The 12,196-nt window shown below is 50.0% G+C and overlaps 1 protein-coding gene across 1 annotated transcript in view; it reads left to right on the top strand.

The window, feature by feature from the left end:
- Window positions 1–12,196, top strand: part of NRG2 (neuregulin 2) — a 184,945-nt gene that overhangs the window by 113,510 nt on the left and 59,239 nt on the right. The gene's annotated exons all lie outside the window — the stretch shown is intronic.

Genomic DNA, 12,196 nt, shown 5'->3' with positions numbered 1-12,196 from the left:
CCCTGCTGGCTGCAGGATGGTTGTAGGCAGCTCAGGTACCTGGGGTGGGTCCTGCTTTGTGGTTAGGGGGCTCAGTGCAGAAGCTCTCCTGACTCAGCAGTCGCCGCAGCGGCCACCAGCAGCAGGGAGGGGCCCCTCTGCTCTCTGCTGAATTCAGGTGAACTGAAACATGTCCAGCAACTGCAAGGATGCAAGAGCACATCACAATACTGTCTGATTAGTGTCTGTAGTCACCCACCAAGGCCTTGCCTCATGCAAGACATTGTGTAACCCTGGGCACAGTATCTTAAAATTATTCCATAATCATGACTATGCTTGCACTCATATATTGTGACCTAGCCAGCAGCAAAGTCAGCTTGCAACAGCCAAACCCCTTGGAAAACCTGAAGCTAATTCTTTGCTAACATATATTCTGCCTGAGTGTGTGAAAAATAGATGATCTCTTCTCATTGTGAACTTGACAGAGTATTAGTTTTTAAAATTAGAAGCCACTAAAAAATCAGTTACAAAAATCAGTTGGTGCCTGAATGAGTCATTGTCAATTAGTCTAATTTAATTTCAATCCTGTTGGTTTTGATTTCAAAGTCACACCCAAATGGTTGACCTCCTTTGTGATAACTGTAGGATTCATGGCTTTTTTGGGATGAGGTGGTGGTCAGTGGAAGACAGGCTAGAAACACCAGCGGGTCCAGGATAACTGACTCATATCCAGTGGATGCTGTGGGCTCAGGAAGGGCTGTCTGGGCAGAACTGTCCCTGCCTCTGCTGTCTGCAGGGTTTCTGTCAGCCTGGTGGCCTCAGTTGTTTACTGATGGGCACTGGAGCTGGGATGCCCTGGAGGAATGTCTGCACCACCCGCTGTAGCGGGGCGTGGGAAGGCTGCGGATACACCCTGGGTGGACACTCTGTCCCCCTGGGCAGGAGGTTGGGGGGACCCCCAGCTTCTGGTGCTGGGGTCTTGCAGAGATGCTGGGGAGCTGTTTCTGTCAGGCCTAGGGAGCAATCAGCCCCAGACCAAACACCCTGCAAAACTCTCGGGGGAGGGATCCTGACCATGTCAAGATGAACTTCTTGCAGTGTTTCCCTGCTGTGCTCCCAGGAATCATCATCCCTCCTTGCCTCTTGGCTTCCAGTGTCCAGCGTGAAGCTGTGACTGGATGGCATCCCACCCACTGCAGGGCAGAGGGGGGCACACACTCCCTGGGTCAGGGACATGAACATTTGGAAGCAGGTTGATCCTCTTTCCTCAGGACACTACTGTCAAGTCGTAATTATTTTGCATTTACCAGTTTCCATGGCAACACGCTGGCACACAGCCTGCAGTTCCAGACCAGAGACATGTGCCTGCTACAAGTGCTTCCTGCTGGTAAAATAAGCCCAAGAATAAACATTTTAAAGAAAGATGAGCACCTGCCTCCTCCAGTGTCTGAGGTTCCCTCAGAAGCAGAGGTGTGAGCTCAAAGCATCCCCAGATGATTTGTCCCCAGATTTGCTTCCTGTCCCTGCTTCAGCTCCCTGCTGCCAAGAAAACATTCCAGTAGGTGGAGAGGTGCCCATATGGCACCTGGAGCCTGGATATGGAGACCAGACTCAAGCAGCTGTTGAGCTGCAATGGCTCTGAGACCGTAACCTCTTGCTGACCGTAACCCTTGCTGAGCAGTCAGCAGTGTGGGAACACTTCTGCAGGTGTTCCACCAGCTTTGCTAGGTCTCAGTACTTAAAAAGATCTCAAGAGCAGAGGGCTCACTGCCATTGGACCTGTCTCCTTCTGGTCCTGATGGCATGCAATAAACATCAACTCATGCTCTGTGCATGCAGAGTTAGGCTTGAGGGACCCCTCCTGACTTTGCATATCTCCATTAAGTAGTTAGTGGGGCTGAGTTTAGTAGAGGAACCCAAAACAGGACATGGGACATGGATGTGCATTACTGCTTCCAGCATGTTAGGAGTAGGCTTCAGGGAAGGATAAACATCCTCAACTGTAAAGCACAGAAGGGAAGGCTGACTCTATTATGATTAATTCAAGAATAACAGGGTTTATACATCTGGCTCTACTTAGAGATAACACTGGTCTCCTGCAAGTCCTCTGCTCTTCCTTTCAGTTCAGAGGACAGTGGAGTTTCCAGAGGGCTAGAAATAGAGAAAGTACACAAGGCAAAAAGCTTCACAGACTGTGCAGCACCTGGCCACGTTCATGGCATCTTTCTTGAAAAGACCTCATAGAGTTTTCTGCTGGTGCCAGGCAAAATGAGCCCTGCCAGGATATCATAGAATTATTTTGGTTGGAAAAGGCCTTTAAGACCACCAAGTCCCACCATTAATCCAGCACTGCCAAGCCCACCACGAAACCACATCCCTCAGCACCACATCTACACAGCTTTTTAATCCCCCCAGGGATGGTGACTCCACTACTGCCCTGGGCAGCCTGAGCCAGGGCCTGAAAACCTTTTTGGTTTGTTTTTTTTCCCTTTGGGGACAACTTCCCCTGGGCAACTTGAGACCATTTCCTCTGGTTCTCTCATTTGTTGTCAACCCCCTGTGGCTCCAACCTCCTCAGGCAGCTGCAGAGCCAGCAGGTCTCCCCTCAGCTTCCTGGTCTCCAGGCTGGACACCCCCAGCTCCCTCAGCTGCTCCTGCTCAGACTTGTTCTCCAGACCCTTTCCCAGCTCTGTTGCCCTTCTCTGGACACACTCCAGCCCCTCAATGTCCTTCTTGTCATGAGGGACCCAAAACTGACCCCAGGATTGAAGGTGCAACCTCCCCAATCCCTGGTCCTGCTGGCCACACTAGTGCTGATACAAGCCAGGATGCTGGTGGTCTTCTTGGCCACCTGGGCACATGCTGCTTCATATTCAGCTGCTGTTGACCAACACCTCCAGGTCCTTTTCTGCTAGGCACTTTCCAACCACTGTGCTCTAAGCCTGAACCATTGCATGGGGTTGTTGTGACCCAAGTGCAGGACCCAGCCTTTGACCTTGACATTGGGCCTCAGCCCATTCATCCAGCCTGCCCAGGCTCCTCTGCAGAACCTTCCTATCCTCAGGAAGATCAACACTCCTGCCCACCAGTTTTTTACCCAGCAAAGCATATACCCATGCAGGCCATAAGCAGACCAGGAGAATGCCATGGGAAACAGTACCAAAGGCTTTACTGAATTCTAAGTTAGACAACATCCACAGCCTCTCCCTCACCCACCAAGAGGGTCACTTTGTCATAGAAGGAGATCAGGTTGGTCAAGCAGGTCCTGGCTTTTACAACCCCATGCTGACTGGGCTGGATGGACTTGTCCTGCAAGCACTATGTGATAGCAGATGAGTATCTGTTCCATAACCTTCCTCAGCACTGTCAGGCTGACAGGCCTGGAGCTCCCCAGCTCTTCATTCTGTCCCATCTTGTAGATGGGCTCACATGTGCCAACCTCCAGTGAACTGAGACCTCCTCAGTAAGCCCATCCTGCTGACAGACAATGCAAAGTGGCTTGGTGAGCACTTCTGCAGCTCCCTCAGTACCCATGGGGAGATTCCATCCAGCTCAATGGACTTGTATGTGTCTAAGGGGTACAGCAGGTCACTAACCATTTCTCCTTGGATTATGGGGGCTCCATTCAGCTCCCCATCCCTATCTGCCAGCCTGGGGGGCTGGTTCTAGTTGGGCTTTGGCCTTCCTAATTTTCTCCCTGCCTAGCTTCATGACATCTTTGTAGTTCCCCTGAGTGGCATGCTTTTTGTTCCAAAGGCCACACACTCTCCTTTTTTTACCTGACTTCCAACCAAAGCTCAAAGCCCTGAAGATTTCCTTCTCAAAGAGCATCCAGCTTTCCTGGACTCCTTTGCCCTTCAGGACTGCATCCCAAGGAGCTCTGTTAACAAATCTCTGAAAGAAGCCCAAGTCTTGCCACCAGAGGTCCTAGCTGGCAGTTCTGCAGAGACCCTCCTTGCTTCACTGAGATTAGAGAACTCTATCTTTTCAGGGTCACCATGCCCAAGATAGCCACCAACCATCACAGTACCTTCAAGTCCTTCCCTGTTGACAAACAGCAGGTCCAGCAGGGCACCTTCCCTGGTTGGCTCTCTCACCTTCCACTCATCCCAGGAACCTCCCAGACTTTTTCTTCTCCTCTGTATTGCATCTCTAGCAGGCATCTGGGAAGTTGAAACCCCCATGAAAACAAGGGTTAGCAATGGTGAGACTTCTCTCAGCAGCTTACAGAATATGTCATCTGCCTCTTCATCCTGGCTGGGTGGTCTATCACAGACTCACCATGGTATCTGTCTTGTTGGCCTTCCCACTGCTTCTTATGCATCAACACTCAACCTGATTGTCACCACTGTTAAGTGCTAGGCAATCAAAACACTCCCTAACATCCAGGGCCACCCCACCACCTCTCCCACTTGCCTGTCCCTTCTGAGGAGTTTGTAGTCATCAAGTACAGCATACAGCTGTGTCAGTCATCTCACCATGTTTCCATGATGGCAACTCAGTTTTCCAGCTGCACAGTGACTTCCAACTCCTCCTGCTTGCTGCCTATGCTGCCTGCTTTGGTGTGGCTGGTCTACAGTTGGGCTATTGATCTCACCACCTTTCTGAGGGGAGGAGCCCTAATTGCTACCTGGTCATTCTGAGGTGCTGCTGTGGTTTCTAACCCATCAATAACCCTTGTGTCTTTGCTGTTGCATGGCACTCCATCTGCTACCTCCACTGAGACAGCAGCCCAAAGGACCTTGCTAGCACACTGTCCCACAAACATTGGCATGCCCCTTGCCCCCCAACCTCCTTCCCCCTTCAAATCTAATTGATGAGCTGTTGTCCATAGTGTTTCCCTTGGTGCTGTAGTTCCCTGGCAGAGCTGGGCACAGCTCTGCATCTGACTCTGCCTGCAACTCTGTGGTCCTTAGGCAACGTGCAGAGGATTAGGATGGGAAACAGGAAGAGCATGGTTGCCCTCTGTGACTTGTTCCTCTGCTGCTCTGTGGCTGCCTTTCCTCCCTGTGTGTTTAAAGACCCCTGAGATGTCAAACTAGAAGGTGTGACCTTTGCTTTGGTGATCAAGTTTTCATCTGATTCCACTGGCCTTCCTGCAGTAGGAGATCTGTTTGAAAATAAGGAAGTGGATGCTGTGAAAGGACAGGAGCAGTTAATAGCAAGTCAGGTCTTCAGCTTTTCTATCCATCATTTTCCCTCTTGTTTTATATACTTACTGGTAAAAATTCTGGTGCCATCAGACAAAGCAGTCAGGTTTGGTGTTTGTTTTTTTTTTTCAGTGGGTATTTGTTGGAGGGAGGGGAACAATTCTGATTCCTCCTCTCTGAACTGCATGTTCCATATGTAATTAGTAACAGGCTGGGGCAAGCCTGGCTTGCATGAAGAGGAACTTCTCTTTAAGGTGAAAGAAAGCATTGGCTGGAATATTATCTCCAGCTCTATTTAAATAAAATACAGTTGATGGAGAACCCATAGAAATGACCCAGGGAGAACTGCAGGCAGCAGTTGCAGCACAGCTTGGTGATGCCTCTCCCTCTGAGCTGCCAAAGGCATCTTGTTTTTTGCTGAGTGTGTCTGAGATCTGGCTGAGGCTGCTGGTTCCCAGGAATTGAAGGTTGGGTTTTGACTCTCTAATTGTCCTGGCAAATGGTCAAATGCCAGTTGTGGAGAAAGCCAAAGGTGTTTCTGTTTGCAGAGGTGCAGAGAACCTACCCTAGTTCAGGCTGTGCTCAGGGCTTGGCCCTGAGAGGTGTAGATGTTCAGCTAGAGTCAGGGGGGTCCAGGAGCCTGGGAGTCTCCCAGCTGTGGCTGTCCTTACAGCCTCTTCTCTTTGTGTACTCTTTTACCAAGGGAGATTGCTGGAGTGATGAAGTAGGCATATCATTAGATTGGAGAGGGTTGGCAGTTCAGTTTGGGACAGGCTGACCATATGACATCTCTTGGGAGTAGTGTCCTACTTTCAGTATCACCAGGAATCCCTATTGTTAGCCTGAAAGTGGAGCCAAGGGATACCCTCCTCTCCTGCTGCTGTACAGTAGTCCCTCAGGCAATGCCAGTTGGGGCACATTCATTGCTGGGGTCTTCCTTGTAGAGCTCCCTGCTGTAGATTATTCTCCACCCACAATGAATGGGGCTGTGGTCTTCCCTGTACAGCTCACTGCTCTGGAATGAAGGCAAAAAATAATAATAATGCCAAAGCAGCAGGGGAAAGAGAGTGCCAATAAAGATAAATGATTTCCTAATTAAGCCTGGAGACAAGGAGGGGCAAAGAGAACTGTTGAAGCCTTGTGGGAGCCAGAGTGAACCCAAGCAGGCTATACCACCACTCTGGCAGGGGTCTTCAGGCTGACATTTTTAAACAAAGGAAAAAGCTCATTTGACAATGGATCTTGCAAGAGCAATTCCAGATGCCTTGAAGCGAAGAGTCTTCTCAAGCACCGGTGTTGTTACAATCACCAGGGGAGCTTCTGCCTTGCTAACTCTCACGATGTCATTATAAGTCTCTGATACTTGGGATTTGGTTTTAGCTGCTGAAGGCACTTTATTGGAGGGGGGTGTGAAGGACAGCATCTCCTTTGTTTGTCTGTTTGTTGTTTTAAAGGAGATGATGGACATCATCTTGGCCAATGCACCTGGGACCAAACCAGGGAATTTGAGAATTGAAAGGAGAAGCAGTTGGGTCTTGAGCTAAAACAATTCACAAGTTGGGGCTCCTAAGAGATTCAGGGAATAAGCATTTAATTTAACTTGACTGAGTTACAGTGCCTAACAAGTTAGGGTCAGATGCTGGGTGCTTCAGCTGCTGGAGTGTGCCAGCTGAGAGGTGGAAGGAGCTCGATGTGCCTGAAATTTCCTGTGATTTCTCCAGTGATCTTGGGTGTTTAAAAAGAAAATATATTAAAAACCCTTCTGCCCACAGACCTTGGCTCACTGCAGTTGCCATCACCAATGAGATTGAGCACTCATTGAGGCACAAGCTGAAACCCCATTCACCAGTTTAAGTTAAAATGCTTTGCCCTGGGGGAGGAGGGATGGAGTGAGGGCTGAGGCTGCCAGCATTTCATCTGGGACAGCACACTATATACCAACAGGCATGAATTTGCCAGGTCCCCCTTGTACTTCCTGGCCAGGTGTTAGTGAGGATCTGTGACATGTACGAGTTGCATAAAAATTACCTAGGAAGAAAAAATAAGAGATGAATCCTAAAGGCTTCAAACTCAGCAAGGACTCCCAAAACTGAATCTCTTGCACAACCTGGTGAACCACCATTGTGATATGTTGTGCAGAGGTTTTGGAGGGGTATTTCTGTGTCCATCTGAGGGTGCCATCCCTTTCCCATGAGCTCTGTCCCAACAAATTATTTTTCATGATCTCAGTATTTGCAGCCTTGCTCTGCTCATCCCCACTCCTGTGCTCTGCAAAAAGCTCCTCTCAGACAGCTGCTGTTGATGTGGCACCTCCCTCTCCCCCTCCCCTAATTCTTTAACACTAATTGGCTTTGCTTTGAAGACCCTCTTAGGCCTTCTTGTTTCCATTCTGGCATCCCCTGAAGTTCTGGTCCTGCCTCTGATTTGCCCAGTGTATCAGCTCATCTCACAAGCTTCCAAACTAACATTTCTGCCTTCTCAGCAGCACTGACCCCCTCCTTCCCTCGCTGCTGCAGAACCACCCTGTGGTTTGGTTGCTGAGATAGTTCCACCTCTGCAGTGTCCTCGCTGTGCACCTACGGGGTGTCCCATCTCCATTTGGAGGTGACCCACAGTTAGGGACAGGGAGTTTTCTGTTGCCCATTTGCTTCTGGGAGGTCCCTGGCTCATGGAAGGCTGCTAACGTACCAGGGAGCAGGAAAAGCACCAGCTCTGAGCTGGCCTCAGAGTACTGCTCTAGCATCTACACGCCCTCAGATCAATCAAAATCCTGGCATCGGGGTTGCAGGAAACATTTGTGGGATGGATCAATTACCCTGAAATCCAGGACAAGTAGTACAAGGGACCCTGCACTGACACCGGGTCTGCACAGCAGCCTGAACCCAAAACTCATCTGTTTCTCATGTATTGGTTTTCCACCCTGGCAGCTGCCAGGGACCTGCCTGGCACCAGGAGCAGCAGCACCTGGGGGTTGCCTCTCCACAGAGCACCCACTCAGCCTGCCCCAGGGGCTGATGTGTGGTGGCATCACTGCTTCTCTTGGGGAGCATCCCTGGCGACTCAGCGATGCTCCCCAGGCTGAACCTGGGGCTGGAGGGGGATTGCACAAGTGACCCTGCTCTTTGGAGTGTACTTATTGATCTTTTCCCCTCTTGTTGACGCTGCCCGATGCAGAGGGGACTCCAGCTCTCCCTCCAAGAGCAGTGTCAGTGTCAGCCCTGCAGAGTGAGGACAGGTCGAGTCTTCCTTTTAAAATCAACCTGCCCCAAGCCTGGGCACAGAGAGAACAACAGCACTGATCTGCTTCTCAGGTTAGAACAGCACTTTGATGTTGGGGGACACGGGTAGGAGAGAGCAGGCAGAGGGGGTCAGGGGATGGGCACCCACAAGGACATCAGCTCTCTCTCATGCCTGCTTTTCCCACAGTCCTAGCAGGTCAAACAATGCACAGGGCAGATGATGGTGTGAGGGGAGGAGGCAGGAGGACTTTGCCCACAGCAAAAGAGATGGTGGCCAAGCTGAGAAGTCCAAACCTTCCTGTCCTCACCCCTCTCATTTTATTGCTTTGCTTCAGGGCATTTCTCCCCCTCCCCTTCTCATTTGCTGTTTCTGTAGCTAATCCTGAGCCAGCCAGACCATGCCCCAGGCTGCAGAGCAGCCAGCACAGGGCTGCTTGTTTTTCCCAAGCAATGCAAGGCCCAGCTCTGCTGTGCTGCTCTATAATGGGAGGGCAGGGAAGAGTGTGGGGTGGTTTCCCCCCAGCCGTGCAGGGCAGAGGATGCTCCCGGCTGCCACTTCTGCCTTGTGAGACAGAGGTGCTTTGCCACAGCCATCCCCACTCTGCTTTGCATTGCAGTCATCTCCTCTACCTGATTTTATTCCACTGTGTGCTGGGGAAGATGAATGTTACTCTCTGAGGCCAGGGTGCTGAGAGCTGCTGCTCTGGCCAGCAGGGCTGCCCGAGCTTTGGGTGCAACTGGACAACACATCTTGACTGTAATACTGGATATTCTGAATCTTCTTGCCAATCATTAACCTGCTCACTGGCAGCAAATGTACCACAGTGCAGAGTGCCAGGGCAGCACAGAGGCACCAGGAAAATCTCTGGCAGGACTGTGAGCAGGACACGCCACAGTGACTGCTGGCCTTGCTGGTCCCTGCAGTGTGGGTGAGCTTCCCACCACTGCCCCTCCGTGCACATGGGGAGAGCTGGAGTTAATAGGTAACCACAGCAATGTATTCAGCCTGTCCTTTGCCAGGGTCATGTTTGGGAATTTCCTATCCCTAGGATCTCAGGTATGTTTACTACGTGCACTGTTCTTCACTGACAATTGAGGGGCTACGTATGGTCTTCAGATTCTCTTCACTTCTTCCTTCACTTCCTTATTTCTTATGCCTTAGCTACCCTATTTTTAGAAGACTAATAAAATACTACAACAGTAGTAATCCCAGAGCTATTTTTGTCCTGAAGTGGCTGAGCTCACACAGGGTAGGTGTCTTGAGATGAGCTCATGAGAGCTGCTCTCCTGCTCACACGCTCTGAAAGGAATGGCTTTGTGAGGAGGTGACCTGAGAAGATGGTACCACTTCCACTTGGTAGTAGGGAAGAGGAACAAAATTATTCAAGCTTGACCAAAGTGCTGGTGGGAACATGACTCCTGTCATGCAAAGTTCCTCCTTGGCTGTGATGAAGTGCCTGTTTCTTTTCCTCTGACTGTATTGGAGGCCTCAGGGCCCAAGCTCACATTTCGGTGTCTAACTTGGAGATGTCTAAATTACAGCAGATTAGGCCACCCTTCCCAGCCAGAATTTGCCAGGATCTTTGTGTAGGTTCCGGCCAAGGGCTGGTCTCCCTGTTTCCCATTGTAGTCTGGAGATTGGCACTGCAGAGGGGGATTTACTCATCACTCCAAACTACCCTCCGGGGGACTCTTTTCTCTTGGCCAGGAAGGTATTTTGGGGGATATTCTTCTGGCCAAGCTGAAGGTCTCCTGGTGAATCCTATCCCCCAGAGCTTGCAGACAACATATTCCCCATGGCTTATTCCTCCACTGGCACTGCAGGAGATAATTAGTGCGTGGCTAAGTCATATGTGCTGAGGGTCAGGGAAGACAATGAGGCAGATTTTCCCCGGGAGTAAAGACATGTCAACAGAGTTGCACTGCAGCGAGATGATGGGCTCTGTCAGTGACCCTGGCCCTTTCACTGAGCAAACAGCCTCGGGGAGCACCTTCTTCCAGAAGAATGGCATCGTCTGGCAGCCAGGCACCCTGGTGCACACCCAGCAGAGCTTTGCCAGGGGCTGTGTCCCCAGGAGACACACGCTGCCCAGAAGGGCAGCAGGGTGCCTGGTGCAGAACTCCTGTGCGTGGCAGAGCTGCTTGGGATTTCTGGGAAGACACCCCTCGGCCCTCAACTGCATGAAGTACCTGCCCTTGGGGGCCACAGAAGGAAGAAGATGAACTTGAAAAACTCATTTCCTAGGTAGTTTTGTGATATTTCAGTAGCACTTGGAGATGATAAAATAGAACAGAGACAGACTGGTCATCTTTGTCTTTGCCACACTTGATCAGGCCAGGTCTGGTCTCTTTATGGGCTCTTTTACATCCTTCAGTTCTTCCACTGCAGAGGGATTGCCCATGTGAATTAAAAGGTGCTTGACTAATGCTGTGAAACAAGGCATCTCTCTGGCTGCTTTGGTGCCTCCTGGAACAGTGAAATTCTCTTTATTGTTGCTGTGCTTCACACTCAAACAGATCCTTGTCTGCATCCTTCATCTCTCTCCTTCAGGTCTGTTACCTGACATTATACAGCACATTTGGAGACACAGACTGGCTACACCACTGCTCTGGGGTACAAAAAGAAAGCAAAAGTTCTTGATTTTTCAAAAGGATCTTTAAGTCCAGGAGAGTTTCAACAAAATGTGATGGAAGATAAAAATAAGCTATTTTTACAGTACAACACTATTTAAACAAAATGCTCCCTTTTGGTTTCACCTTGATGCTGATATGCCATAAATGCCAACATTGTTTTTTTATCCTGCTCACATTCCTCTCCAGTTCCAGGTAAAAGACCAAATGTCTCTCCTCCTATTACTAGAGATGAATCTGTCAAATGTGTCCTCTTTCATTAGCCTTTTGTGTCACTAATAACTTCCTAGACGTGACACTTCAGGATGTGGCTTAGTTGGTATTGTTGGTTGGACTTGATGATCTTAGAGGTCTTTTCCAACCTTAATGATTCTATGATTCTATTTGTATATGATTCTAATTTGTATATTTGGGACTAAAGCCCCTTTATCTGTAAAAGATCACAAACATAGGTGGTATTCTAATGCTGTAGTGGATTTTTCCAGTTACTGCACATGGTAGAACCTGCTGTGCATATGAGATTGTGGTGCAGCCAATTAGCATAGAATCATAGAATCACTAGAATCAGGTTGCACAAAACCTCATCTAACCTGGCCTTAAAAACTTCCAGGGATGGGGCATCAACAACCTCCCTGGGCAACCCATCCCAGCTCCTCACCACCCTTATAGTGAAGAATTTCTTCCTAATATCTAACCTAAATCTCCCCCGTCTCAGTTTAAAACCATTACCCCTTGTCCTGTCACTATCTTCTCTGATGAAAAGCCCCTCCCCAGCCTTCCTGGAGCCCCTTTCAAGTACTGGAAAGTGCTGCAAGGTGTCCTTGGAGCCTTCTCTTCTCCAGGCTGAACACCCCAACTCTCTCATCCTGTCTTCATAGCAGAGCTGCTCCAGGCCTTGGATCATCTTGGTGGCCCTTCTCTGGACCCTCCCCAACAGGTCTATATCTTTCTTGTGCTGAGGGCACCAGAACTGTGCACAGAACTCCAGGTGGGGTCTCACCAGGGCAGAGCAGAGGGGCAGAATCACCCCCCTGGCCCTGCTGGCCACACTTGTGTTGATGCAGCCCAGGATGCAGTTGGGCTCCAGTGCTCACCAGTGGCTCATGTGGAGCTTCTCATCTCCTCCCACCCCCAAGTCCATCTCCTCAGGGCTGCCCTCCAGCCATTCTCCCCCCAGCCTATATTTGTGCCTGGGGA

Source organism: Chaetura pelagica, unplaced genomic scaffold, assembly GCF_000747805.2.
Source record: "Chaetura pelagica isolate M959 unplaced genomic scaffold, ChaPel_1.0 scaffold183, whole genome shotgun sequence".
Taxonomy (NCBI): Eukaryota; Metazoa; Chordata; class Aves; order Apodiformes; family Apodidae; genus Chaetura; species Chaetura pelagica.
Note: the sequence above shows the minus strand (reverse complement) of the source record. Positions and strands in the feature narration are given on the sequence as shown.